Below are 27,184 nucleotides of genomic sequence, written 5' to 3'. Positions count from 1 at the left end.
TGCAATGTCTTCATATTATACATTTTCAGTAAATGCTTAGGTCATGTAGAGGCTGTGGTTATTTTCCATTTCTCATCTTGCATTAAGTAATAGATATCTAGCCTAGAGGACAGAAGGAAAAATAAAAATTATACCTTTTACTTACATATATTTAGTCCTTATAGTTGGTCTGTTTCTGATATGCAAAGATTAAAAATGAAATAACCCTTCAGTTTGTGTTTCTAGAGATTTATTTACAGTGTTTTTCCCCCTTTGGATTCATTTGGAAGATTCCATTTATTTACTGAATATTTATTTTTCTTCTGGTATGTCTAAATGATGAAGAATATTTCTTGGCTCCACTTTAACAAGACAAAAATAAAAGAAAGATTTATTTTCTAACAACTGGTTCCCTTCCAGATAATGGCAAATCACATAAAACATTTCTAGGTCAACCAAGGCAACTGAGAAATTTTGATTTTGACCACGGCTGAGGCAATTTGCTGTGGAGGTGGCTGGAAGCACACAGAGGTTCCCGAAGCCAGTTGGGGGGCTGTAATTGATTTCAGATGTGCCCTGAATAACACTGAAGATAAATGTCCCCAAGGTAGATTATTGGAGAGGGTCTTTAGCTGTTTCTAATAAAAATTTCTTTAAAATTCCAAGACATTTTTTTACTATAGATGCATATAATTATTTCCAGCATGAATTAATGGTCCTGAATGAAAACTATACATGTTTGTTAATGATTTCCCATTTCCCCTTAATTGTGAAAGAATGCATACTTTTAGTAGAAAAGTTGAAAAACATAGTTATCTATCAGGAACAAAACAATAATCATTTGGCGTTTACATACACATATTTAATTGAGATTATGCAAAAGATAGTCTTGTATATTGATTTTTAATCTTTTAAAAATTTATTTGTTCTTTTTACATATACATGACAGTAGAATATATTTTGGCATATTATACATACATGGAGTATAACTTATTCTCCTTAGGATCCTATTCTTGTCGTTCTACATGAGAGGAAGTTACCATGGTGGTGTATTCAAATACAAGGCTAGGAAAGTTATGTCTGATTAATTCTGCCGTCCTTCCTATTCTCTCTCTCCCTTCCCTTCATTCCTCTTTGTATATTCCAGTGGACTTCTTTTTTTAAAAAATATTTTTAGATGTAGATGGACATAATACCTTTATTTATTTATATGTGGTGCCAAGGATGGAATCCAAAGACTCACGTGTGCTAGGCAAGCACTCTTACCACTGAATTACAACTCAGTCCACTAATCCAATGGACTTCTACTCTTCCCCTTCCCACCCTCCCTTGTTGTGGATTAACATCCATATATTAAAGAGAACATGAGGCCTTTGGTTTTTTAGGTCTGTCTTATTTCACTTAGCGATATTATATATTGATTTTTATGTCATGTCCTGAGCTTTTCCTCCTCAAGGTGACAAATCTTTCCAGTGATCTTATATAACAGTGTTCTACCCCTCCCAGATTTTCCCTGTTGTCCTGGGGATTCATTGAGGCAAGTGTTGTGGGGCTACCACAGGGCTTGAGGTAAGCAGACATCAGAAGGGAGTCACTGAATTTATGTTTCCCTGTTTCCCTAGCACTTTTTGAACAGCAGCTCCACATTTAACTAATTTTTATGTTGGGCTTTTGCATAAAATTCTTGAAGAAGTGTTTCCAACCTATCAAAATCACAAATCATTATTGATGAGTCGTAGTGCATTTATCCATTTCACACTCATTGCCTATCTAGTGTTTCTTGAAGTAACATCATGGACAACTTTGTACATGTGGAGATGGTCCCCCATATACAATGGTTCAACTTAGAATTTTTGGTTTGACAATAGTGTAAAAGTGATATACATTTGGTAGAAATCATACTTTTGAGTTTAAATTTTGATCCTTTTCCTGGGCTAGTGGTATGCTATACTATATTCTCTCCCAGTGCTGGACAGTGCCAGTGGGCAGCAGCTCTCCCTCAGTCTTATGGTCACAAGGGTAAACAACCAGTGTGTTGCCAGCACTTTGGGGCTATTGTGTTTTGTGTTTTCCCATCATGTCTACAAAGTGCCCATCTCTGTCTCCTGGTTCTAGTGTATTAAATGCATTTTTGACTTTCAGTATTTTCCACTTAAAGTGAATTGATCAGGATATAACCACATACTATGGTGAGGAGACTCTAAGTATGTGTGTATATAATTCTCTCTCTGGAATCATAAATTGATATAGAACTACTGGGCCAAGCTATAGATGCTGTTAAATTGTGCTAAATAAATACTGCCTGCAGATTGATCATGCAACTTCAACTCCTAACAGTGTGTAGTAATCCTGTCTTGTGGCACATGAACTACCTTTTCTTGGTTGTTATTTTCTATGTTCTGGTTGAAAAATAATACATCACAGCTATTTTATAAGCAACTACTTAATTATAGTGAGACGACTTTAATTCACATGTTTATTGATACATTTTCTTGCATAAGTTTTTATTTGCTTGTATTTCTTTGGTAATAGTTTTATTGGAGCACTAGTGTTTTTTTCTGGTGGGTTTTAAGATTTATAAGTGTGCTTTGGTATTAAGGGTATTAACTTTTTTCTTATTTATGGCTATTTTTCCAGCTTATCACTTAAGTGTTATAATATTTTTATAACATTGAACATATTTTGTGGAATCTAATTTGTCTATTTGCTTTATGACTCCTTCTTTGACATTTATACTTAGAAAAATATCTTCTCATTTACCTAAACATGCATCTGTAATGTCTGATATTTCAGTAGTTTTATTGAAAAATTAACATTAATTCATAAGAATTTTGGGGGGGTTGAAGATGTTTTATTTTAAATGCAAGATAGCTAATTTTTATGGTTTTTTAAATCATTAATATTAACTTCTTTGGGTTAGTAATACATAGAAAGCTATTGATTTTGTATAGTGATGTTTATCCAGCAACCTTTATAAACTATATCATTTGATCTGGTAATTTTTAAAAGGGTTTCTTGAAGTTTCTTAAGTGGAAAAATAATATTATCAGGAAATAATTCTTGTTTTGCTTCTCTATCTCCAAACTGAATGCCACTTATCTTTCTTTCTTTCTTCACCCCTGTGGCTAGGGGTCTGGTTCAGTGTTTAACACAAGAATTGATTGTGGAAACCCTTATCGTGTTCCTGTCTTTGAAGAAAATGCTCCACTTCTTGCCATTCAGGGTGCTATTGTAAGCTTTCAGTAGATTCTGTTTATTAGGTGAAGGAAGTTCACTTTTGTTTTTATTTGCTAAGAGTTCTTTTAAAATCATCAATTATTTTTATCAATAAAAACCCATTTCTTCCATCCACTGAAACATGTTTCTTTCCTCTTTTATTTTGCTAAAGTGATTTGATTACATGAATTAGAGCCCATCTGAAATTGGATTCATTGTATTATTTATTTGGTGTATTGCTGGATTCAGTTTGATAATATTTTATGTATGTATTTTAATTTATATTTTAAAATAAGACAGGTTTATTCTCCTTATAGTAGTTTAGTATACTTTGTAAGCCAAGCTTATTTAAAAAATGTAAAGACTAGAAAAATCAGTTACTATAAATATCATAAATTGAGTTTGGGAGCATTTCTTACTTTCCTGTTCTTTGAAAGGTAATATTTGATTAGTCTGCAACACCAGCTGGGCCTGAGTGTGTGTGTGTGTGTGTGTGTGTGTGTGTGTGTGTGTGTGTGTATCACAGTGATAATAAGCTGTATTCTGGGAGGTTGGCCGCAGAGGTAGACATAAGCAATGCCTCTCACCCATATATGCCCATAAAACTCCTCCAATTAAGAGTTAGGGTTTATTGAATCTGGCCTTGTGTGACTTGCTGTGGTCAATAGATTGAAGCTGTAATTGTGCTGTGCTAGTTGTGGACCTTAAAAGGCTGTTTAACTTCTGTTGTGGTTCTCTTGGGATTAGTTAGCATGTGAAGAAACTCACATTTGATCACAGAATGATTAGAATCCATTAAGGGCAGAGGAGAACAGCGGGGGACAGAGACGCAGAGAGATAGGAAGAGGTTTAACCAGTCCCCATCCAATCTAGCCACCTTAGCTGAGGCACCAGACATGTGAGCAATACCCTTTTGGAATTCCCCAACCCCAACTGAGCTGCTTTGCCAGTACAACGTGAAATAGAAATAAGTTGTCCATTCCAGGCTCTATCAAAATTTCGGAATCATGAGAAGCAGTAAATGCTTTTGTACTAAATTCTTATACATACTTGGGTCTGTTTTAGTCTCTTATGATTTAGTAGGATTATATCATCTGTCTTTTCTGCCCATATCTCACGTTGTTCTTAATATTGGTTTTATCACATTTTAAAATCTGATAATGCAATTCCTCCTTATTCTTGTTGTTCAAAATATTATGGCTATTCCTGTCTGGGTTTTTTCCAGATGAACTTCAGAATATTTTTGTCAGTTTCTAGGCCCTTTGGAATTTTGATTAGAATTGCATTAACTTTGTGAATTATTTTGAGAAGAATATTTGCAAATTATCTCTACAACCTGAATCACAGTCTTTTCATATCTTTGAATGTTATTACATTTCTTACTAATTTTTGTAGTCTTCACATTTTTAAGTCAATCATTCATTTACTTATCATTTATTATTTAGAAGGTTTCTTTCTTATTAAGCTCAAATTTGTAGCTCATTGCTATCAAGGGTACAGGATTTTATAGAATGTGCTTCATATATTAATCTTGCTATTATTTCATCCCCCACCTTTATTTCAGTATTTCATGCTCTTTTACTGTTTACTTTTTGTTTTATTGTGGCACCTGGAATCATATTGCATAATAGTGAAGCCCTTATATCTCATCTTTCTTGGTCTTTGGGTGACCAATTCTCAGGATGCCCTGTGAAGGGTAAACCTGGGGTAAAGTAGTACTATACCACTAAGGCTGACGCTGAAGGAGCTGTCAGTTTGAGGGCCACATTCCTCATGGGTGGGCAGCAAGTCCTTTCTTGAAAGGGTGCTTAGGCTATTCATCACCATGTTTACCATACCCAGTTCTAAGAAACTCTTGGCCCCACTTCATGGGCTGGAGGAGTTTGGTTCTCTGTAATGTCTGCTACTTCTCATTGTTCCAAACACTGTGTATTCTCAACCACAGCCTATCCTCTTTTCCCCAATGGCTGTTTATTTAACTTGCTTTAGTGTTGCTGGAGTAGCCTGACTTACAGCTTTGATGTAAAGAGTGACTGCAAGACTCTCAGCATGTAGCTGTTCACACATAAGCCACAGCAAGGCATAGCTCTGCCTGAGCCAGAGGCCTCATTTGTGACCCTGGAGGGAAGCCCCAATTAAGTTGCACTCATGGCTTTAGATTTCAGTGAAACCTCTTGATATGCTACTGCCCCTGTTTCATCTTTCTGCAGTGTTTTGGTGATGTGCAGATGGGCGTGCAAGCACCAGCCTCCAGGCTTTTAGTAGGTAAATAGACCTAAAATTTCATTCATGCCTCACTGGCTGCCATTTCCATTTGCCTACATCCAGAAGACAGTGTCTCTGCTATTTTCATTGGACACTTTTGTCCCTGAAGCAAATTAATCAAATTCAGCTGATGTCATTATTTTTAAAAGCCCATAAGCAGAATATGGTTATTTTTTTCTTTTTACATTACCTGTTTCTCCAATCATCTCAATTTAATTCTCCTTAGGACCATCTGTTTAGTGAAAGGAAAATAAATTTAGAAATGGATACGAGAGTAGCAGGAATTCAAGTAAGTTTTTATAAAAAGAAATTATGTAATTAAAGTGATGTGTGCTGGATTGCTAAAGAAATATAAAAGTCTATTTATAATCGGATACTCTCAGCAACTAATTCAAAACAGTAATCTGAGATCAAGATGTTTTAAGCACTCCTAGGTAATGGCAATTATTTACTTTAACAATGGTTACTCAGAATTGGTGCTACCAAATTTGCTTTTAAAACTCTGCATATGATATACCTTTTCCCAGTATTCTGCTAGGATATGATGGTATATATAATTAAGTAAAGACCCTAAAAGCAAAACTAACTAAAGAACTTGAATATTAGGGATAATAGGAGATCACATTCCTAAGAATGGAAGGAAATTCTACCAGCTGCAATGACACAGAGGGAGGATTGGACTTCTGCACACTTCCTAGTGCCAGACAGGAGAACCAGGCAGAAAGAGATTTTGACTTACTTCCACCATCTGGCCTTAGTTCTGAGAGACAGATGATTCACTGGCCAGAAAAAGGTCAGTCCCCTCCCGACCCTATATATTGGAATTCTTTCGTAAAGACATCAGGTCTGCTTTCTTCCCGTTGGGTATCCTTTTTTTTTTTTTTTTTCTCCTTCCCCTACTCACTGACAGCAGCCTGACAGTCGCGTGATGAAAGCAGAAGAAGGCAAGATGTGCATTTGCTTCAAGTAAGAGGTCCTGTGTCAGGGAAGGAATGAAGAGAACATGGGGAGCGCAGGGAGGCCTTCCGCCGCAGCACACCTGAGCAAAACACGACACCCAGTTTCCATCAGATAGCCAGAGACCTAGAGCCTCCCTCAAAGGCTCTGTCTATCCCTGCATCTGAGATGGCTATTTGGTCAGGATGCAAATGAACGGAGGAAGAGTGAACCTCAGCCATGCATGTTGCTCCCGGACAGAAGCAGGATCTGAAAGGGAAACTCCTCATTCAAGCATGAGAAAGAAAACAAAATCACCAGAGGGCTGGGAAGTATTCTTCAATTGGCATCGCTGTTGGGAGGTGGTGGAACCTTTAGGAGATGGGTTTGGGAGTCCTATATGCTTGGTCAAGTTTGTTTTAAATAGGAAATGAAAACAATTTTTTAAAAGGGAAATAACTCTATTTTGTTTTGTTAATCCATGAGAAAACAGAGACTTAGAGAAACAGAACTAGAATTTAAATCCATGCATATAGGATTCCAAAATCCAGATTCCCATTCACTACAGCACAGTACTTTAACACATCTGCACATCTGCACATCTGCAAGTCTTTTTCAGAGCCCCGCACTCTTTGTTGGCTCTCAATGATCTGTACATTTTGGCTTGTTTTCTTTTAACTACGATATTGCTTTTTTTAAAGAATGGAAACATAATCTTATAATTAACCACTATACTAGGAAAATTAATGTTTTGATGGATCAATAGTAAAAATAATTATTGTAATGACAGTAATAGGAAACATTTGCAAGATAGTTCACATTTTGCAAGCTGTTTTTCCCATGTCCACGTTGCTATATATTGTGAAATTTAAAATTGAATTTGCAAATAGTATGTATCACTAACCCTAATTTTGTTACAAAATATATGTTCGCAAATATATGCATAGTCAAAAAATAAGTTTCCCCAAATTTGATACTATATTAAGGTCATGGATAATTTTAACTTTTTAGGGTTTATTTAGACCTTTATATGTTTTTAATAATCATTACACTTAAGCTTTATATATTTTTAAAACAACCTAAAAAGAATTAAAGGCAAACACCAGTCTTAAAAGTTTTTTGAAGAGTTAATACTTGTAGTTGATACTTGTAGTTGAATGCCAAAAGATAGGATGTTCGATTGTAATAACAATCTAAAGTTAATAGGGCAGTTTTTTTTATTTTAACAGAGGAAGAAACCATAATTTAGAGAAGTCTGAGTGGATTTCCCAAAATCAATTAATAATTTATGAAGCCAGAATTAGAATAAAAATTTTCTGAATATAAATAGACTCTGAACCCAATTAATATTCCATATTCAAAGAGATACATAGCCAAATGAAGCAGTTGCAGTTCCCCACAACCCTAAACTGAGGAGGAAATGCTCTGGAGAAAATGAGGACAAACTTGGAAAGTCACGTGGTGCTGGAACCCCCTGGCTCACAATGGAGCTGATGGTATGAGAACACCCTGAAAATCAAGGGGTGTGGAGCCTGTGGAAAGAACAGTTCCAGCTGGTCTGGGGCCTCCCACACCAAAGGGCCAATCCTTGCTGGGTTTGCTCCAAATTGCCCTGGAGGCACCAGCAACAACTGTGCTAGTGTGTCAGCCTCGGAGCCAGGCCTTCCTGACTCACATAAACACAGCCCACATGTGCAGCTCCAGAGCCAAGGACCCATCCCTACTCCAAAAATCCCATTGCAATGGTTAGTTCTTTCAAATCCAGCTGTTTAACATGGCTTACAACTTGCTTTACAAATTTTTATAGCTCTCCTGTGTCGAGATAGAGCTCTTCTAAGAAGCAGGTGTCAAGAACTCCTGTTCCAGACAGAATGGCTTTTGGGTGGTTCAGGCTAGTTCCTTGGGCTTGCTCAGGTTCTGATGTATTGTGTTGGATGACCAGTTGGACCTGGGTCCCATTTTACCAAAATCCAAAGAACATTCCAATCAGGAAATAGATCAAAGCACAAAGTGATCTAGGATTAGATGCCCCAGTGTGGGATCCGGAGGTGAACTAGGGAAGTAATAAATTCTTAGTCAGCACTGACAGTGGGTATGGAGAGATAGGCTTCCTTGTGAAATTTTGACATGGTGCAGCTAAGAAGGGGAGCAAATACTATTTAGGAAACTAAGGCGGAAAAGTTAAGGTGGTCATCAGACAGAGTTGGAATGACAAAACAGGAGAGTCAGATGGCAGTGAAAAACAATGTTTAGCAACTAAAGGATAAGGTATTCAGTGTCTTGATAAGGGTGACAGAAAATGTATGTGCATTGCAGTGTTTGGTTTTTATTTTGTTTTGGGGCTGTTTAGCATCCATCCAATTTCTTTTGGTGATAGCACCAGAATTTCCAATTGGAAATAATTTTTCTCTGTTGAATACAGCCTAATGGTCAAATTGGAAATTCTCTGTCTAAAATTCAGATTATGAGCTGACTGATGAAAATCTATCATTATCACCACCACCACCACCACCATCACCATTATCACAGTCCTTTCATTCGGGCATCAATCCATCTCCTAAAGTCACGGGAGCAGCCTAGATTCAGTATGTTCCATGCCTGGTTTCCAAGCCCTCCTGCAGTCTTGAGAGTTACCCTCTATCTTACCCATAATTTTCCCACTTGCTTACAGTACAGTAAGTTTCAAGTGATCACATCAAAAAATTTAAACTAGTATTCTCATACTCCAGATTAGGCAAAGTAGGTGAAGTTGAACCTTGACATGTTGACAGTATTACCAATATACTGAAACAATATAGATAATTACATTTTTGAAAGGTTGAGCCTGTAACTCCAAAACTTTTAAATTATTAGCAGTGGAGGATGTCAATGGAGGCTGATATAGCAACGTGATGTGTTTACTTCATAATTTATTTAGAACTGCACCTGAGAATATGAGTTGATTTCTTTTTCCTTCCAGAATTTTATTAAGCAAAGTTTTCAAATATATAGCAACACTGAACAAATTGTATAGCGAACACTGTGCCCATTATTTACATTGTATTATTAACATTTTACTTGCTTTGTCATGTACCTATGCATCATTCTTACTACATCTTATTTTTGTTGATACAATATGAGGAAAATTGCAGACCTTAATATACTGACATCAGTAAACTATATCATATGTACTGTCTATAAGAATTAAAAATTAGTTTATAATCTTTTTGTGGTGCCGGGGATTAAACTCAGGGTCTTATACATGTTAGTCAAGCTCCCTACTACTGTGCCACCTCCAGCCCTTCGTTTATAATTTTTTGTTATAAAATTTCCATACAATAAAATGAACAAATATCAAAAGTGTTAATTTCCTGAATCCTGACAAACATACCCACTTGGGTAGCTCAAATCCCTATTAAGATATAGAAGAGTATGTTCACCCACAGTTCTATTCTGTTTCTTTCTAGACACTCTTCCCCTAGTTCCTCTTTCCCAAAGTCAATCACTGATTTTTTTTTTTTCCCTTGAAACTTTTTTTCCTATAATGGGGCAACAAGTGAATCAATAGGATAGCTTCCTGGGTTTGTAGTCATAGTTAAAATTGGAAACGTAACTAGATTGACAAAGTTGTATTTCACACAGGGAGAGTTTGGTAGGTGACTGAAGAATTTTGGGCCTTTGGGGTGGGAGGAATTGGCACCTAAGAAGCATATCTTAGTTGTACTTGATGGATCTTGGGGCCCAGAATAGTGCAAAAGAGGCCGAGAACTGTGACCATGGGCCTCCTGATGCAGAATTCAGTCAATCTCTCTTTAAGTAAAGGTTGTTGTATCCCTAATTACATTTGTTCAACGTATTATCAATATACTGAAACGATACAGATAATTGCATTTTTGAAAGGTTGAGCCTGTCACTCCAAAATTTTTAAATTATTAGAAGTGGAGGAGGTCAATGGAGGCTGATATGGCGATGTGATGTGTTTACTTCATAATTTATTTAGAACTGCCTATCTGAGCCTATCTGAACTATCAAGTTATTAGCTTATGAAGGTCCCCAGATGTACTTTGGGTCTGAAGTGAAATCAAAATACGCAGAATAAACATAGGGCAATTCTGTTTATGTTACTTTAATTACTAACCGGGAGAAACATACTAGATCTCAGCTCTTCCCATTTGCTAGTGTACACTTGGCTTAGAAAATTGGAAATGAGTTGAAAAAGAAGGGTGGGGTTTTAAATTCAGAGGGTAAATTCTGGACAGTCTAGGGGATGGACTTGAGTCTGGGGAAGACAGAATATCCTCCCTTTTCTCTAATCCCTTTTCCCAGTGAAGGCTCCATGAGGGTCTGTGGTTCTCAAGAGTTGGTGAACCTCTAAAAGAGTCTGATGTGTTCTAGTTCTTGGCTATATTTTCTGCCATAGACAGATGACCTGACCACTGAGCATAACTGCATTTTAAGCTTTCCTCTGCAGGGACTGGCAGCCTTTGTTCTTCCAAAGGGTGACTTTACATGGAAATAAAAACATTTGTGATTGCTCCATATTAGAGCATCCCTCTTCTTCTTCTGGAGGCTTATTTCAACTATTCCTCAAGAAAATCCTCTTTTGAGTGCTCCTCCTACAAAACTTTCAACATGACTGAATCAAATGGCATCCAGATCTAGGGATTCCGTCCTTTGGGAGCTCGGGATAAAAGTGCTGAAAATGGGAATCTGTGATTACCTGGCTATTGTGCAGTTTTAATCAGCTTTAAGATTTGGGGCTATGAACCCCCCAAAAACAGGGAAGCAAACAAGAGACTTCACATATCATTTTTCTTATAACATTTACTTTACTATGCCAAAAAAAAAAAAAAGTAGAGATAAAAGATGAATGACCCATCACCATAATGTCAGCAGAATTCGTTATCCCTTGGCATACTTTATACATTTGACATATGCTCATAGCACTTATGTAGTTTCTATTGTTCTGACATTATTATTCAATTGTAAGAATTTTATTATATTTTATGTCTCAAATCATTATTGCCTTAAGAGTTCCTAAGAATGTCACCAAGCTAATAGAGAATAGGGTGGATAATCAATTTTCCAGTCCTGGTCATGTGAGGTTACTTCCATGTTTTTAATGGGATGAATAGCACTGTGATGGACACCTTTTTGCACATAGTGCTTCCGTGCTTGGGTACTTACATGCAAGTATGAAAGGGAGTGAATACCAAGAGAAGCAAATACAACCTAGGAAACTTTGGTGGAAATTTGAAGATGGTCATCAGAGTTGGAATGACAAAATAGGAGAGTTGAATGGCAGTGAAAAACAGTGTTTAGCAACTAAATAACAGCAATTCCTGGTTCCTCAGGAAAATAAATAGCCTAACCTTAAACATGCACAAGAATGGAAAATAAAGGATGAATAATGAAGATGGTACTGAGCGTCCTATTGCCTGCACCATGGTCACCTCCTCTTCATCCTACCAGGAACTCTAACTGTAGGCAGTTGTTTTGCAGAGACTATATTATTATTCTTTTGCGAATAGTATTTGTAACTTTATAATCATGTTACTGCCTATTTTATTCATCTCTTCCATTTTTTTGAGGGGGAGGTACTGGGCATTGAACCCAAGAGCTACAATCTCAGACCTTTTTATTTTTAGACAGGGTCTCACTAAATTGCTGACCTTGAACTTGGTGATTCTCCTGCCTCAGTCTCCTGAGTAGCTTGGATTACAGGTGTGAGCCTCTGTGCCCTGCCATCTCTTTCATTTTTTATATAATTCCAAAACCTTCATATTATGTTCATGGTTTAAATAATGTGTATTTCTCCTTATATAGTAATGTTTTTCCTTATCACTATTAATCAGTTACACCTTTGAATTAATGTATACTTTTTGCTTTTTTCATCCCCGAGGTTTTTTTTTTTTTTTAAATGAATTTTTGTGTGCATGTGTGTGCATGTGTGTGTGTGTGGTACTGGGGATTGGACCCAGGGCCTTGTGCATGTTAAGCAAGCGCTCTACCGCAGAGTCGCACGCTCAGTCCTTATCCCAGAGTTTTAAGACATTTTTGTTTATTCGGATTTAAATTTCTTTTTTACCTAATATGCTTTTCTGTACACTTCTGATTAGTTTAAGATGGTCATTGCATTTGCAACCATTCTATAATGTAGAATTCCTAGGTTTAATTACACTTTTTTTGCTTTTTATGTGTAATATCACATATGAAAATACATTTAGCATTTTTAAAATGAAGTTATTATATCACATTTTGCCTTGGAGCTATAGAGCTGTAGCCGTAGGACTGTGTGGCAGGAAGTTGGGAAGGCATCCAGAGAAGTAGATTCTGTCTTATTAACTGCCTATTAAACAAATTTATTAGTTTGCAACCCAGAGGTGGCTGACCTCTGCAGTTGTCAGAAGTAGCACTTCCCTTTAAGTCTAAGTGAAAGACTCTGAGCTCTCATTATGTTTGACCACAGGAAAGTGAGGCTTTTACCAGCATCCCTGCCCAGGATCTCTGGGTTTCCCCATACAATACTTCATGTTCCCCAGACCAGGCCTTCACTGTGTGCCTGGGCCCGCAGCCTCCCTCTGACCGGCATCTCCGATTTTAGGATAATAACATCTTATTGTTCCTTAGAGGCCACCACTGCTCTCTCTGTACAGTTTCATTGTAAATGTGACCGAAGGCCCATTCATTAGTACCTAGAGTGCAGCTAAGATCAGGCTGTAAAAAATTAGCCCAACTACTAACAAAACCAGGTAGGTAACAGAAGAAGATGTAACATTTAAAAGAAAAACTTGGATATTAGGAATATTTCTAGCAAAACCTACTCCCCAGGACCCTCCAGGGTGTCTATCATGCTGCCCCCACCCTGTTACCAATTTGCAGGAACTGGTTCATATCCCTTAATTAAGGTGACTTTGACCTTGTTCCCTGCAAGAAAATCCAGGACCCTCGCTTCCTCCACAATGAAGCACCAGGAAAAAGTCTATTTTCCTCTCGCTCAGTTTTAACCCAACATCCCAATTTAAAAATAAGCAAGCAAGAAAATGTAGGTAAGCACCTTTATCTATAATTAAGCCTTCATAAATTTGAGAGTAGACACTGAAAGATTCAGATTGATTTTTTAAATATAATAAGCAAAACACTCATCTGTAAGAAAGATTAAAAGATGTGAAGTATTATTCAAAGTATTAAGTGTTGATTCAAAGTTGAAATGTAACCACTAAAAGTTATGAGAATAATATGTAATAAAATATAATAGTGTTACTCAAAGTATCCTAAATCACAGCCACTGTGGAAAAATCCAAAGGACACCTCTAGAAATCATTACAGTTAATAAATTAGTTAAATAAAAGTTCAGAAGAAAAATATGCATAGAATTAAATGGTTTTAATTATGTATCATAAAGATCATTAGGAGGTATAACGAGAAAATGAAAGTTTTAGGAAAAAAAGAATTTAATGATGAGAAATAGGGGGCTCTAGTGAATGAAGTTATCAAATATATGAAGTGATATAAAAATTCATGTAAAAGTTGAGTCTATTATTTGCTTATTCTATAATGTCACCATTGTCTCTCTCTGTGTTCTGGGGGCTGCATTTACCACTAGGAGCAGATTAATGATTGGGGCAAATGCTGTCTCTGCCTTCATGGAGATGATCAGAGGCTATGTACAGTTTTAAATTTTGCACTGAGATAGTTGCATGACTAAAATTGTGATAATCGCAATGTTTAATATAAGGGCTACCTACACACGTGCAAATCATGAGGTGTGAGTGACATTTGTGAGGGGTTCAAAGGTCATGGTGATTCAGGCTTGAGAATGAATGGGAAAGAAGGAAGTGGAGCTGCAAACTGCAGAGAAGCCCCAGAGCACACAGGGGCTTCTGAGAGAAAGATATTAACCCTACTCTAGGAGCAATAGGAAGCCATTGAAAAGGATTTTATGAGGGTTTGGAAAACTAATGACAGGAAACCAGCTCTATATCCATTAGAAGGGGAAAGGCTTTAGAAATTAAAACCAGAGATAGTATGTTTTTCATTATTAAAAATGTTCACTTAAAATTTTTAATAGCATGGAAAATCGAAGGTACCTAAACTGAGAGTTAATATTAGATGTGGAATCAACTCTGTTAATACATACAGTAGAAAAGGTTAACAATGACATGTGATTTGAGAGTTTTAGTAAATCTTATTTCTTTTGTACTTTTTCTGTGTTTTCTCTATTTTCTACAACAAATATGCATTAATTTTATAATTCTAGGAAAACATTTTTATTTGTGATCGGTTCTCAATTTGTAGCTTATCAAATAATTTACTTGTGGGCCCAGTTAAATTATCTTTTAGGGGAAAACTTTATTCATTTTCTTTTTGTTTAACTTTGAGCATGAATGAACCTGACTTATTTGTTTATATAATTTCTATATCTGCTAATCTGGTAATTTGGATCTTAAGAGTGAAGATGTTGGGGCTGGGGAGATAGCTCAGTCGGCAGAGTGCTTGCCTTGCAAGCACAAGGCCCTGGGTTTGATCCCCAGCACCGGAAAAAAAAAAAAAGAGTGAAGATGTCTGAGACTGCTGTCTTTAGAAGGTCTGCTTGCAAGGTGGCCCTTGACTGGCACCCAGGAACTTAGATTTCTAGAAAGTTTCCATCACTCCCAGAACTAGTAAGAGTGGCTTGCTGTGCCTAGACAGTTTGTCCAAACAACACAGTTTATACTAAACACTTATTTTTCCTTCTGGGTTTCTGGACTATTGGAACATGCTGGGCAGAGGGCATCTTTGTAACTAGCTTTCAATTAAAAAACCTTGGGTTTCCTTGGTAGATGACATTTCTCATGTGTTGTCACAGCTCATTGCTAGAGGAATTTAGTGCATCCTGTGGGATTCCACTGGGACATGATTCTTAGAAGCTTGAGCATGATTTCCTCTGGCCTTAGCTTCAATTTTGCTTTGATATTTTGCTGAAATAAATCATAATTCTGAGTATGGCTTTGTTCTGAGTCCTGTGAGTCTTAGCAAATCATCAAACCTGAAGACGGTCTTGGGGATCTTCAACACAATGAGTCACCTTAATCTTCCCATTATTTGAACTCTTGTTCCAGAATTGTATTTTAAATTGACTATTAAAAAGCATTTAAATATAAGGGCATAAGTGAGGGAATATGATGATTCCATTTTTTTTTTTTTAGTAAAAGATGGTATTATATTTATATTTACATGAAGTGGAATACAAGTGGTTAATTTTGTGCTTATTTAGAATAATTCTATCACTGACTTGGTTTGGACATTGATGATTTGGAATGATAGCCCAGTTGTATTTGAAAATGAAAAAATTCTAAAATAACTTCTCAATATTATGCGGATCATGTAAATCCACATATATTTTACCCCTTGTTCAGGGACAAACATTATTAACCTTTTCTTCATATGTTTTAGCAATCTGTCTTGGCCTTCCTTGCAATTTCTTGTCTTTTATGCACATACATCCAATATTTTTGTATAGAATTATAATAAGTATACTTGTATTTTCATTTTGCTTCACTTAATATTAAATTATGAATATTTTCATGTCATAAATATCCATGTATATCAAAATTTCATTTGCCACATAGAATTCTATCTTATGGATATTCTACATAATCAACCAATGTCATGACACATTCTGACAGTTCCTCTAATTTTAGAATTTAGAATATAAGGATATATCTCTAAATAAATATTGAAAGATGTAAAATTGAAAAGATACAAAGATATCAAATATATAAACACTCAAAAATATAAAAGGTTTTATTCTTAGGGAAATATAATTGAATAATTACATAATATTGGGGAAAGACTAAGCATTCCTTTAGCTAATAGCAGAAACTACAAAAAAGTTGTTATATTTGCCTGTATAAGAAACGGACACATATTTACTATAAAAAAGCATTATGAGATGAACAACAAACTGAAAACGGAGAAATAAATTGGGAAAATTATTTTCAACCCAAATAACAGATTAAAAATATCAGTGGTAACTTGCCTGTTTATTAGAAGAAACAAATAAATATAGCAATCAAAAATAGAAATGGGACAAAGGGCCCAAAAATGAGCAATGGAGAAAAGATAGCCTCTTCAACAAATAGTGCTGGGAAAACTGGAAAACCATATGCAACAGAATGAAATTAAACCCCTATCTCTCACCCTGCACAAAACTCAACTCAAAATGGATCAAGGACCTCGGAATCAGACCAGAGACCCTGCATCTTATAGAAGAAAAAGTAGGTCCAAACCTTCAACTTGTTGGCTTAGGATCAGACTTCCTTAACAGGACTCCCATAGCACAAGAAATAAAAGCAAGAATCAACCACTGGGATAGATTCAAACTAAAAAGCTTTCTCTCAGCAAAGGAAACTATCAGCAATGTGAAGAGAGAGCCTACAGAGTGGGAGAATATCTTTGCAACTCATACTTCAGATAGCACACTATTTCCAGAATCGATAAAGAACTCAAAAAACTCTACACCAAGAATACAAATAATCCAATCAACAAATGGGCTAAGGAAATGAACAGACACTTCACAGAAGAAGATGTACAAGCAATCAACAGATATACGAAAAAATGTTCAGCATCTCTAGTAATAAGAGAAATGCAAATCAAAACTACCCTAAGATTCCATCTCACCCCAATTAGAATGGCGATTATCAAGAACACAAGCAACAATAGGTGTTGGCGAGGATGTGGGGAAAAAGATACAGTCATACATTGCTGGTAGGGTTGCAAATTAGTGCATCCACTCTGGAGGGCAGTGTGAAGATTCCTCAGAAAGCTTAGAATGGAACCACCATTATTTGACCCAGCTATCCCACTCCTTGGCCTATACCCAAAGGACTTAAAATCAGCACACTACAGAGATACAGCCACATCAATGTTCATTGCTGCTCAATTCACAATAGCCAGATTGTGGAACCAACCTAGATGTCCTTCAGTTGATGAATGGATAAAGAAACTGTGGCATATATATCAATGGAATATTACTCCACCATAAAGAATGATAAAATTATGGCATTTGCAGGCAAATGGATGAAATTGGAGAATATCATGCTAAGTGAGATAAGCCAATCTCAAAAAACGAATGATCGTTGCTGATAAGCAGATGAGGACATATAATGGGGGGTAGGAGGGGTTAGCATTAGGGTTAGGGTTAGGTTTAGGCTTAGGGTTAAGGAGGGTGGCAAGAATGGAGGAAGGAAGGACTGTACAGAGGGAAAAGAGGGATGGGGGGAAGGGAAAAAATAACAGAATGAATCAAACAACATTACCCTATGTAAATTTATGATTACACAAATGGTATGCCTTTACTCCATGTACAAATAGAGAAACAACATGTATCCCATTTGTTTACAATAAAAAAAGGAAATATAAAAAAAATAGAAATGGGGACTCAATAGGGAATTTGCAATGGCCAAGAAAAATATGAAAAAGTCTTTAGCTTCATTGCAGAAGATAATAAAATTACAAATATAATTATTCAATCCTGTTGCATTAGGCATCAATCAAGAGTTATAACACTGAATGTGAATATGATTGCAAAGAAAAATTTACCACTGGTGGGAGTATAGAGTAGCATAATATTAGGCATACACTTATCCCCCCAAATATTTGTTAATTGAATAAAATGTATGAAGATAAACCTCTAGAACTGTTTATTTTAAAATGATATGTGAATACATATGTAGCATTGTTCACTAAAAGGTAACTTGGATTTTGTTTCAGGTTGACTCCATTCTCTTCCCTGACAGAGAGCCAGGCTGGTAGATGAATTCAGGAGATACTGTATCTTCTTGCCTTCAGCAAGGTAAAAGAAAGGACTTCAGCATGCTTATCACAAAAAGAGAGAAATGCAGTCTTATGTAAACTTAAAAGTGTGGTCTGTGGATGTTAGTTTTAGAGGTCAGTTATTGAACAGCATTCTGAACTATTGGGTCAGAATCTCTAGCAGAGTCTAAGGAATTTACAGGCTACCCAGGAGACTCATAAATACACTGAGATCTGTTCAACTCTGGGCTAGATGCCAGAAACACAATGGGAACTAATTAATGCATGAGGTGATTTTCATATTATATTACAGCCTGTGGCCTCCAAGATGTCCAGATAATTATTTCATCAAATTAAAATGATTTGGATGATGATTGCAGGTTGTTCCTTACAAATTTTCAGATATCACAGAACTGGCAGGGTTAATGAATACCTGGAATAATTGCTTTGAATGCAATGGAATGGGACAACTGGATGAAGATAAAGGTTGTTGGAAATAAATATATGGTCACGTACTTCATTCCTAATCTCAACCTCACAGGGACAAGATGATGAAGATAGCTTTGACTTGGCAGCACTGATGAATGAAAAAGTCACAGGGCTTTAGTCCATTGTTTGACTCATGTCAGTCAACCTTGTGTATTAACTGCCCAAAAGGACTAGGTATGATTTAGGATGCATTCATGTAAATACAGTAGTAAAATAATCAATAAAATGACCTTTAGTTTGTGCCATCCAGTGCACATCAAATACATTCAGGTTAGGTGCCAAACAATTGGAGGGCTTTTCGTAAGTTAATTAGAGAAAACTGACAAGCTTGAAAAGGGGTCTTGAAATCATGTGTATGAGGATACAGTAAACAAAGAGGGATACAGTAAACAAAGAGGGATATTTACTTTCTAAATAATATTTAGAATCATTTTTCAAGAAAAAAGTTGTATTAAAATTTTGATTTTGTCTACACAAAATTTATGGATCAATTTAGGGAGGACTGATACCTTCTAGAATTTGAGTTTTTCTATCCCAGATAAGATAACCTTTATGTTCTTCCATAGAATTCTTCAAAAGATAAAAAATTGAGATAAAATTCAAATACCTTAAATTCATTCTTTTAAAGTATATAACTGAGTTTTTAAAAAATATATTCAGAAAGTTACACAATCATCACCATTATTTAATTAGTGTTTTCATCCCTCCATGGAGAAACACCCTACTCATTAGCAGATACACTCCATTCCCACTCTTCCAAATTCCTGGCAAATACTAACCTACTTTTGATTTGGATTTGCTTATTCTGGATGTTTCATAAAAATGGAAGCAGACAACAATATGTGGTTTTTTTTTGTGTGTGTGTCTGGCTCCTTTCACTAAGCATCATGTTTTCAAAGTTCAACAACAGTGAAGCATGTATCAGCACTTCATTCCTTGTTATTGCTGAACAGTATTCCATTGAATGGACATACCACATTTGTATGTACATTCATTAGTTGGTAGATTTGGGAAGTTACCCAGCGTTATGAATAATTCTGCTGTGAACATTATATGCAAGTGTTTGTATGAACATGTGTTTTCAGTGGCCTGGGTCTACCTAAGAATGGAATGGCTTGTTGTTTGTTTGTTTGTACTGGGGATTGAACCCAGGGGCACTCAACCACTGACCCACATCCCCAGTCCTATTTTGAATTTTATTTAGAAACAGTCTCACTGAGTTGCTTAGCACTTTGCTGGAATGCATTTGTGTTTAAGAACTACCTGCCTTCTGAAATGGCAGCACCAAATCTGCAAACAGTGTGCAATGGGTCTGATTTTTTCCACATTCCAACCAACACTTATTATTATGTACTTTTAAAAAACATTGTAGCCATCTTACTGGGTGTGAAGTAGTATCTCATTGTGGTTTCATTTATATTTCCTGATTGCTAATGGTGTTTGGCATAATTTGTGTGGATTTTGTTTTATTCTGGGGAAATGTCTGTTCAGATCCTTTGCCCACTTTTTAATTAGGTTATTTCTTTTAATTGTAAACAAATGGGATACATGTTGTTTCTCTATTTGTACATGGAGTAAAGGCATACCATTTGTGTAATCATAAATTTACATAGGGTAATGTTGTTTGATTCATTCTGTTATTTTTTCCCTTCCCCCCCACCCCTCTCACCCCTCTTTTCCCTCTACATCCTTTGTTCCTCCATTCTTGCCACCCTCCTTAACCCTAACCCTGAACCGAACCCTAACTCTAATGCTAACCCCTCCCACCCCCCATTATATGTCCTTATCTGCTTATCAGCGAGAACATTCGTCCTTTAGTTTTTTGAGATTGGCTTATCTCACTTAGCATGATATTCTCCAATTTCATCCATTTGCCTGCAAATGCCATAATTTTATCATTCTTTATGGTGGAGTAATATTCCATTGATATATATGCCACAGTTTCTTTATCCATTCATCAACTGAAGGACATCTAGGTTGGTTCCACAATCTGGCTATTGTGAATTGAGCAGCAATGAACATTGATGTGGCTGTATCTCTGTAGTGTGCTGATTTTAAGTCCTTTGGGTATAGGCCAAGGAGTGGGATAGCTGGGTCAAATAATGGTGGTTCCATTCTAAGCTTTCTGAGGAATCTTCACACTGCCCTCCAGAGTGGATGCACTAATTTGCAACCCCACCAGCAATGTATGACTGTACCTTTTTCCCCACATCCTCGCCAACACCTATTGTTGCTTGTGTTCTTGATAATCGCCATTCTAATTGGGGTGAGATGGAATCTTAGGGTAGTTTTGATTTGCATTTCTCTTATTACTAGAGATGCTGAACATTTTTTCATATATCTGTTGATTGCTTGCACATCTTCTTCTGTGAAGTGTCTGTTCATTTCCTTAGCCCATTTGTTGATTGGATTATTTGTATTCTTGGTGTAGAGTTTTTTGAGTTCTTTATCGATTCTGGAAATAGTGTGCTATCTGAAGTATGAGTTGCAAAGATATTCTCCCACTCTGTAGGCTCTCTCTTCACATTGCTGATAGTTTCCTTTGCTGAGAGAAAGCTTTTTAGTTTGAATCTATCCCAGTGGTTGATTCTTGCTTTTATTTCTTGTGCTATGGGAGTCCTGTTAAGGAAGTCTGATCCTAAGCCAACAAGTTGAAGATTTGGTTCTACTTTTTCTTTTATAAGATGCAGGGTCTCTGGTCTGATTCTGAGGTCCTTGATCCATTTTGAGTTGAGTTTTGTGCAGGGTGAGAGATAGGGGTTTAATTTCATTCTGTTGCATATGGTTTTCCAGTTTTCCCAGCACTATTTGTTGAAGAGGCTATCTTTTCTCCATTGCATATTTTTGACCCCATTGTCTAGGATGAGAAAATTGTATTTATTTGGGTTTGTGTCCATGTCCTCTATTCTGTACCATTGATCTACCTGTCTATTTTGGTACCAATACCATGCTGTTTTTGTTACTATTGCTCTGTAATAGAGTTGAAGATCTGGTATTGCGATACTCCCTGCTTCGTGCTTTCTACTGAGGATTGCTTTAGCTATTCTGGGTTTTTATTCTTCCACATGAGTTTCATGATTGCTTGCTCTATTTCTGTAAGGTACATCATTGGGATTTTAATTGGAATTGCATTGAATCTGTATAGCACTTTAGGTAGTATCGCCATTTTGACAATATTAATTCTGCCTATCCAAGAACATGGGAGATCTTTCTATCTTCTAAGGTTTTCTTTAATTTCTTTCTTTAGTGTTCTGTAGTTCTCATTGTAGAGGTCTTTCACCTCTTTTGTGAGATTGATTCCCAAGTATTTTATTTTTTTCGATGCTATTGTGAATGGGGTAGTTTTCCTAATTTCTCTTTCTGAAGATTCATCACTTATGTATAAAAATGCATTGGATTTATGAGCATTGATCTTGTAACCTGCTTGCTACTTTACTGAATTCACTTATGAGTTCTAAAAGTTTTCTGGTGGAATTTCCAGGTTCCTCTAAATATATAATCATGTCATCAGCGAACAGGGATAGTTTGAGTTCTTCTTTTCCAATTCGTATCCCTTTAATTTCTTTGGTTTGTCTAATTGCTCTGGCTAGAGTCTCAAGAACGATGTTGAATAGAAGTGGTGAAAGAGGGCATCCCTGCCTTGTTCCAGTTTTTAGGGGGAATGCTTTCAGTTTTTCACCATTTCGAATGATATTGGCCATGGGCTTAGCGTAGATGGCCTTTACAATGTTAAGGAATGTTCCCACTACCCCAATTTTTTCTAGTGTTTTCAGCATGAAGGGATGCTGTATTTTATCAAATGCTTTTTCTGCATCTATTGAAATAATCATGTGATTCTTAACTTTAAGTCTGTTGATATGGTGAATAACATATATTGATTTCCAGATGTTGAACCAACCTTGCATCCCTGGAATAAAACCCACTTGATTGTGGTGCACTATCTTTTTAATATATTTTTGTATGCAATGTGCTAAAATTTTGTTGAGAATTTTTGCTTCGATGTTCATTAAGGATATTGGTCTGAAATTTTCTTTCCTCGATGTGTCTCTGTCTGGTTTAGGTATCAGGGTGGTAATGGCTTCATAGAATGAGTTTGGGAGGGTTCCCTCCTCTTCTATTTCATGGAATACTTTGAGAAGTATTGGAATGAGCTCTTCTTTAAAGGTTTTGTAGAACTCGGCTGAGAACCCATCTGGTCCCGGACTTTTCTTTGTTGGTAGGCTTTTGATGACCTCTTCTATTTCATTGCTTGAAATTGATTTATTTAAGTTGTGTATGTCCTCCTCGTTCAGTTTAGGTAATTCATATGTCTCTAGAAACTTGTTGATGTCTTCGAGGTTTTCTGTTTTGTTGGAGTATAGATTTTCAAAATAGCTTCTAATTATGTTTTGTATTTCATTCCTGTCTGTTGTGATATTTCCTTATTCATTCCGAATTTTAGTAACTTGAATTTTCTCCCTCTTTCTCTTTGTGAGTGTGGCTAAGGGTTTATTAATTTTGTTTATTTTTTTAAAGAACCAACTATTTATTTTGTTAATTTTTCTGACTGTTTCTTTTGTTTCAATTTCATTGATTTCGGCTCTGATTTTAACTATTTCCTGGCTTCTACTACTTTTGGTGTTGGTCTGCTCTTCTTTTTCTAGGGCTTTGAGCTGTAGTGTTAAGTCGTTTATTTGTTGATTTTTACTTCTTTTGTTGAATGCGCCCCATGAAATAAATCTTCCTCTAAGTTCTGCTTTCATAGTGTCCCAGAGATTTTGATATGATGTGTCTTTGTTCTCATTTACTTCTAAGAATTTTTTTTTATTTCCCTCCTGATGTCTTCTGTTATCCATTCATCATATAATAGTGTGTTATTTAATCTCCAGGTATTGGAGAAGTTTCTGTTTTTTATTCTGTCATTTATTTCTAATTTCAATCCATTATGATCTGATAGAGTACAATGTAGTATCTCTGTCTTCTTGTATTTGCTAACAGTAGCTTTGTGGCATAAAATATGGTCTATTTTAGAGAAGGATCCATGTGCTGCTGAGAAGAAAGTGTATTTGTTCTTAGTTGGATGGTATATTCTACATATGTCTGTTAAGTGTAAATTGTTGATTGTGTTATTGAGATCTGTTTTCTTTATTCAATTTTTGTTTGGAAGATCTGTCCAGTGGTGAGAGAGGTGTGTTAAAATCACCTAGTTTTATTGTGTTGTAGTCTATTTGATTTCTGGAATTGAGAAGGATTTGTTTGATGTACATGGATGGGCCAAAATTGGGGCATAGATGTTTATGATTGTTATGTCTTGCTGATTTATGCTTCCCTTAAGCAGTATGTAATGTCCTTCTTTATCCCTCTGACTAGTTTTGGCTTGAAGTCCACATTATCTTAAATGAGGATGGATACTCCAGCTTTTTTTCTGTGTCCGTTTGCATGGTATGTTTTTCCCCATCATTTCACCTTTAGTCTATGGGTATCTCTTTCTATGAGATGAGTCTCTTGAAGGCAGCATATTGTTGGTTTTTTCTTTTTAATTCAATCTGCCAGTCTATGTCTTTTGATTGATGAGTTCAGGCCATTAACATTCAGGGTTATTTTTTTGATATGATTTGTATTCCCAGTCATTTGACTCATTTTTGTTTTTTGACATGATTTGGTTTCTCCTTTATTTGACTATTCCTTTAGGCTAGTTCCTCCCATTGCTGATTTGCATCATTGTTTTTCATCTCTTCCTCATGGAATATTTTGCTGAGAATGTTCTGTAATGCCGGCTGTCTTTTTGTAAATTTCTTTAGCTTTGTTTATCATGGGAGGATTTTACTTCATCATCAAATCTGAAGGTAAGTTTTGCTGGGTATAAGATTCTTGGTTGGCATCCATTTTCTTTCAGGGCTTGGTAAACGTTGTTCCAGGCCTTCTAGCTTTTAGGGTCTGGATTGAAAAATCTGCTGATATTCTTATTGGTTTCCCCTTGGATGTAATTTGATTCTTTTCTCTCGTGGCCTTTAAAATTCTGTCTTTATTTTGCATGTTAGGTAATTTCATAATAATGTGCCTTGGTGTGGGTCTGTTGTAATTTTGTATATTTGGAGTCCTATAAGCCTCTTGTATTTGATTTTCCATTTCATTCTTCAGATTTGGGGAATTTTCTGATATTATTTCATTGAATAGATTGTTCATTCCTTTGGTTTGTTTCTCTAAGCCTTCCTCAATCCCAATAATTCTTAAATTTGGCCTTTTCATGATATCCCATAATTCTTGTAGATTCTGTTCATGATTTCTTACCTTCTTCTCTGTTTGGTCAACTTTGTTTTCAACATTGAATATTTTGCCTTCAGTGTCTGAGGTTCTGTCTTCCAGGTGTTCTATCCTATTGGTTATACTTTCTATGGAGTTTTTTACTTGGTTTATTGTTTCCTTCATTTCAAGGATTTCTGGTTTTTTTTTTTTTTTCAGTATCTCTCTTTATTGAAATGATCTCTTGCTTCCTGTATTTGCTCTTTTAACTGTTGATTGGTGTGATCATTTAATGCCTGCATTTGCTCTTTCATCTCCTCGTTTGCTTCCCTGATTGTTTTAATTATGTACATTCTGAACTCCCTTTCTGACATTTCTTCTGCTGTGCTGTCATTGGGTTTTATTGATATAATATCTAGGTTTGTTTGGGACATTTTCTTCCCTTATTTTCTCATATTGGTCAGATGTCAGTGGGACTCTGAGATATTGCAGATTTCCTCTATTGGCTTATAGTGTCCCTGTAGATTTCCAGTGTATCACCTCCCAGCCTTCAGTAGCCTGAAGTCTTGGAAAACTTGATAATGCAGTGCTTCCAATGAAAGCTGCCCCTAGCCCACTACTGGTTCCAGGGCTTGGAGCTGGCTCTGTGCGGAAAGGCTCTCACTGGGCGGTCTGCTCCGAGGAGCTGGCCGTGAAAGGTGCCTGCTGCCAGAGGGAGCAGGGCTGCTCGTGGAAGTCCCTGGGTGCCCTGTCCTGGTCCCTGAAGCTGCCTGTGGGCGGGAGCTTTCCGCTGGCTAGACTTGGAGCTGGTTCTGTTCAGAAAGGCTCTCAGTTGGTGGTCTGCTGTGAAAAGTTGGCCGTGTGGGAGGAGCCCACTGCTGGAGTGAGCAGGGCTACCTGGGGAAGATTCTAGCTGCCCTGCCCTGCTCTGATAAGCCGCCTTTATCCGGGCCTGCCGCCCAGGCCGAGTTTCACCTGGTGGGGGAGACTCACCCCGTGGCTCTATTTTACTCCGATTCTCTCAATGCCTCCCCTTCTTGAATCCTGGGTTCTGGAGCGACTGGAGATGGAGTCACCCTCTAGTCTGCCATCTTGGATCCTAGGTTATTTGTTGATGTGAGAATTTTTTATATATTCTGGATGCAATCTCTTATCAGACATATGATTTGGAAATATTTTCTCTTATTCTGCGGGCTTCTTTTCACTTTCTGTACAGTGTCCTTTGAAGCACATGTTTTTAATTTAAAGAAGTTCAATTATCCCTTTTTCCTTTGTTTGAGCTTTTGGTGTTGCAAACAAGAAACCATTGCTTAATTTAAGTCTGCTTTCTCCTACATTTGGTAGTTTTGATTTTTATAGTTAGGTTTTTGATCTCTTTTTGAGTTAATTTTGAATATGGTATGCAGAAGGTTAAGCTTTTTTTTCTTTTTTTGATAAGATTATTTTCCATTTTTTATTGGTGCATTATAATTATATATGATGGAATTTGTTGTTATATATTCATTTATACACTTGATATAATGATATAATTCACCAGTATCATTCCAGTGTTTCCACTTTCCTTCCTCCCTCAGTCCCTTTCTTCTACTGATCTCCCTTTGATTTTCATGAGGCCCCCCTCCCCCAACCCTGACCTTTTTCCCCTTTTTCTTCCTTTCTCTTCTCTAGCTTCCACATATGTAAGAAAACATAACCATTGACTTTCTGAGTTTGGCTTATTTTGCTTAACATAATGGTCCCAATTTCCATTTGCCTGCAAATGACATAATTTCATTTTTCTTTATGAGTGAATAAAACTTCCTTATAGACATCTGCCACATTTTCTTTACCCATTCATCCACTGATGGGCACATTGGCTAGTTTCATAGTTTGGTTATTGTGAACTGTGCTGCTGTGAACATGGATGCATGTATTACTACAGCATGTTGAATTTAATTCTTGAGGATCAATAGTGAGGGTGTGGTAGCTGGGTCATGTGGTGGTTCCATTCCTAGGCTTTTGAGGACCCTCTGTACTGATTCCCATAGTGGTTGTACTAATTTACAATCCCACCAACTGTGTAAGAGCGATCCCTTTCCTTCACATCCTCTCCAACATTTATTATTGTTTGTTTCTTGGTGATTGCCATTCTAACTGAAGTGAAATGAAATCTCAGTGTAGATTTTTATTTTCATTTGAAGGATCCAGTTTCATTCTTTTGCATATGGATATCTAGTTGTCTCAGTAATATTTGCTGAAGAGTCTGTTCTTTTACATTGAATTGTCTTATGTACTGATCCAAAAAAATCAATTGACTATGAAA

The sequence above is a fragment of the Sciurus vulgaris genome, assembly GCF_902686455.1.
Source record: "Sciurus vulgaris genome assembly, chromosome: 15".
NCBI lineage: Eukaryota > Metazoa > Chordata > Mammalia > Rodentia > Sciuridae > Sciurus > Sciurus vulgaris.
The sequence above is the reverse complement of the archived record's forward strand: the minus strand, read 5'-3'. Positions refer to the sequence as shown.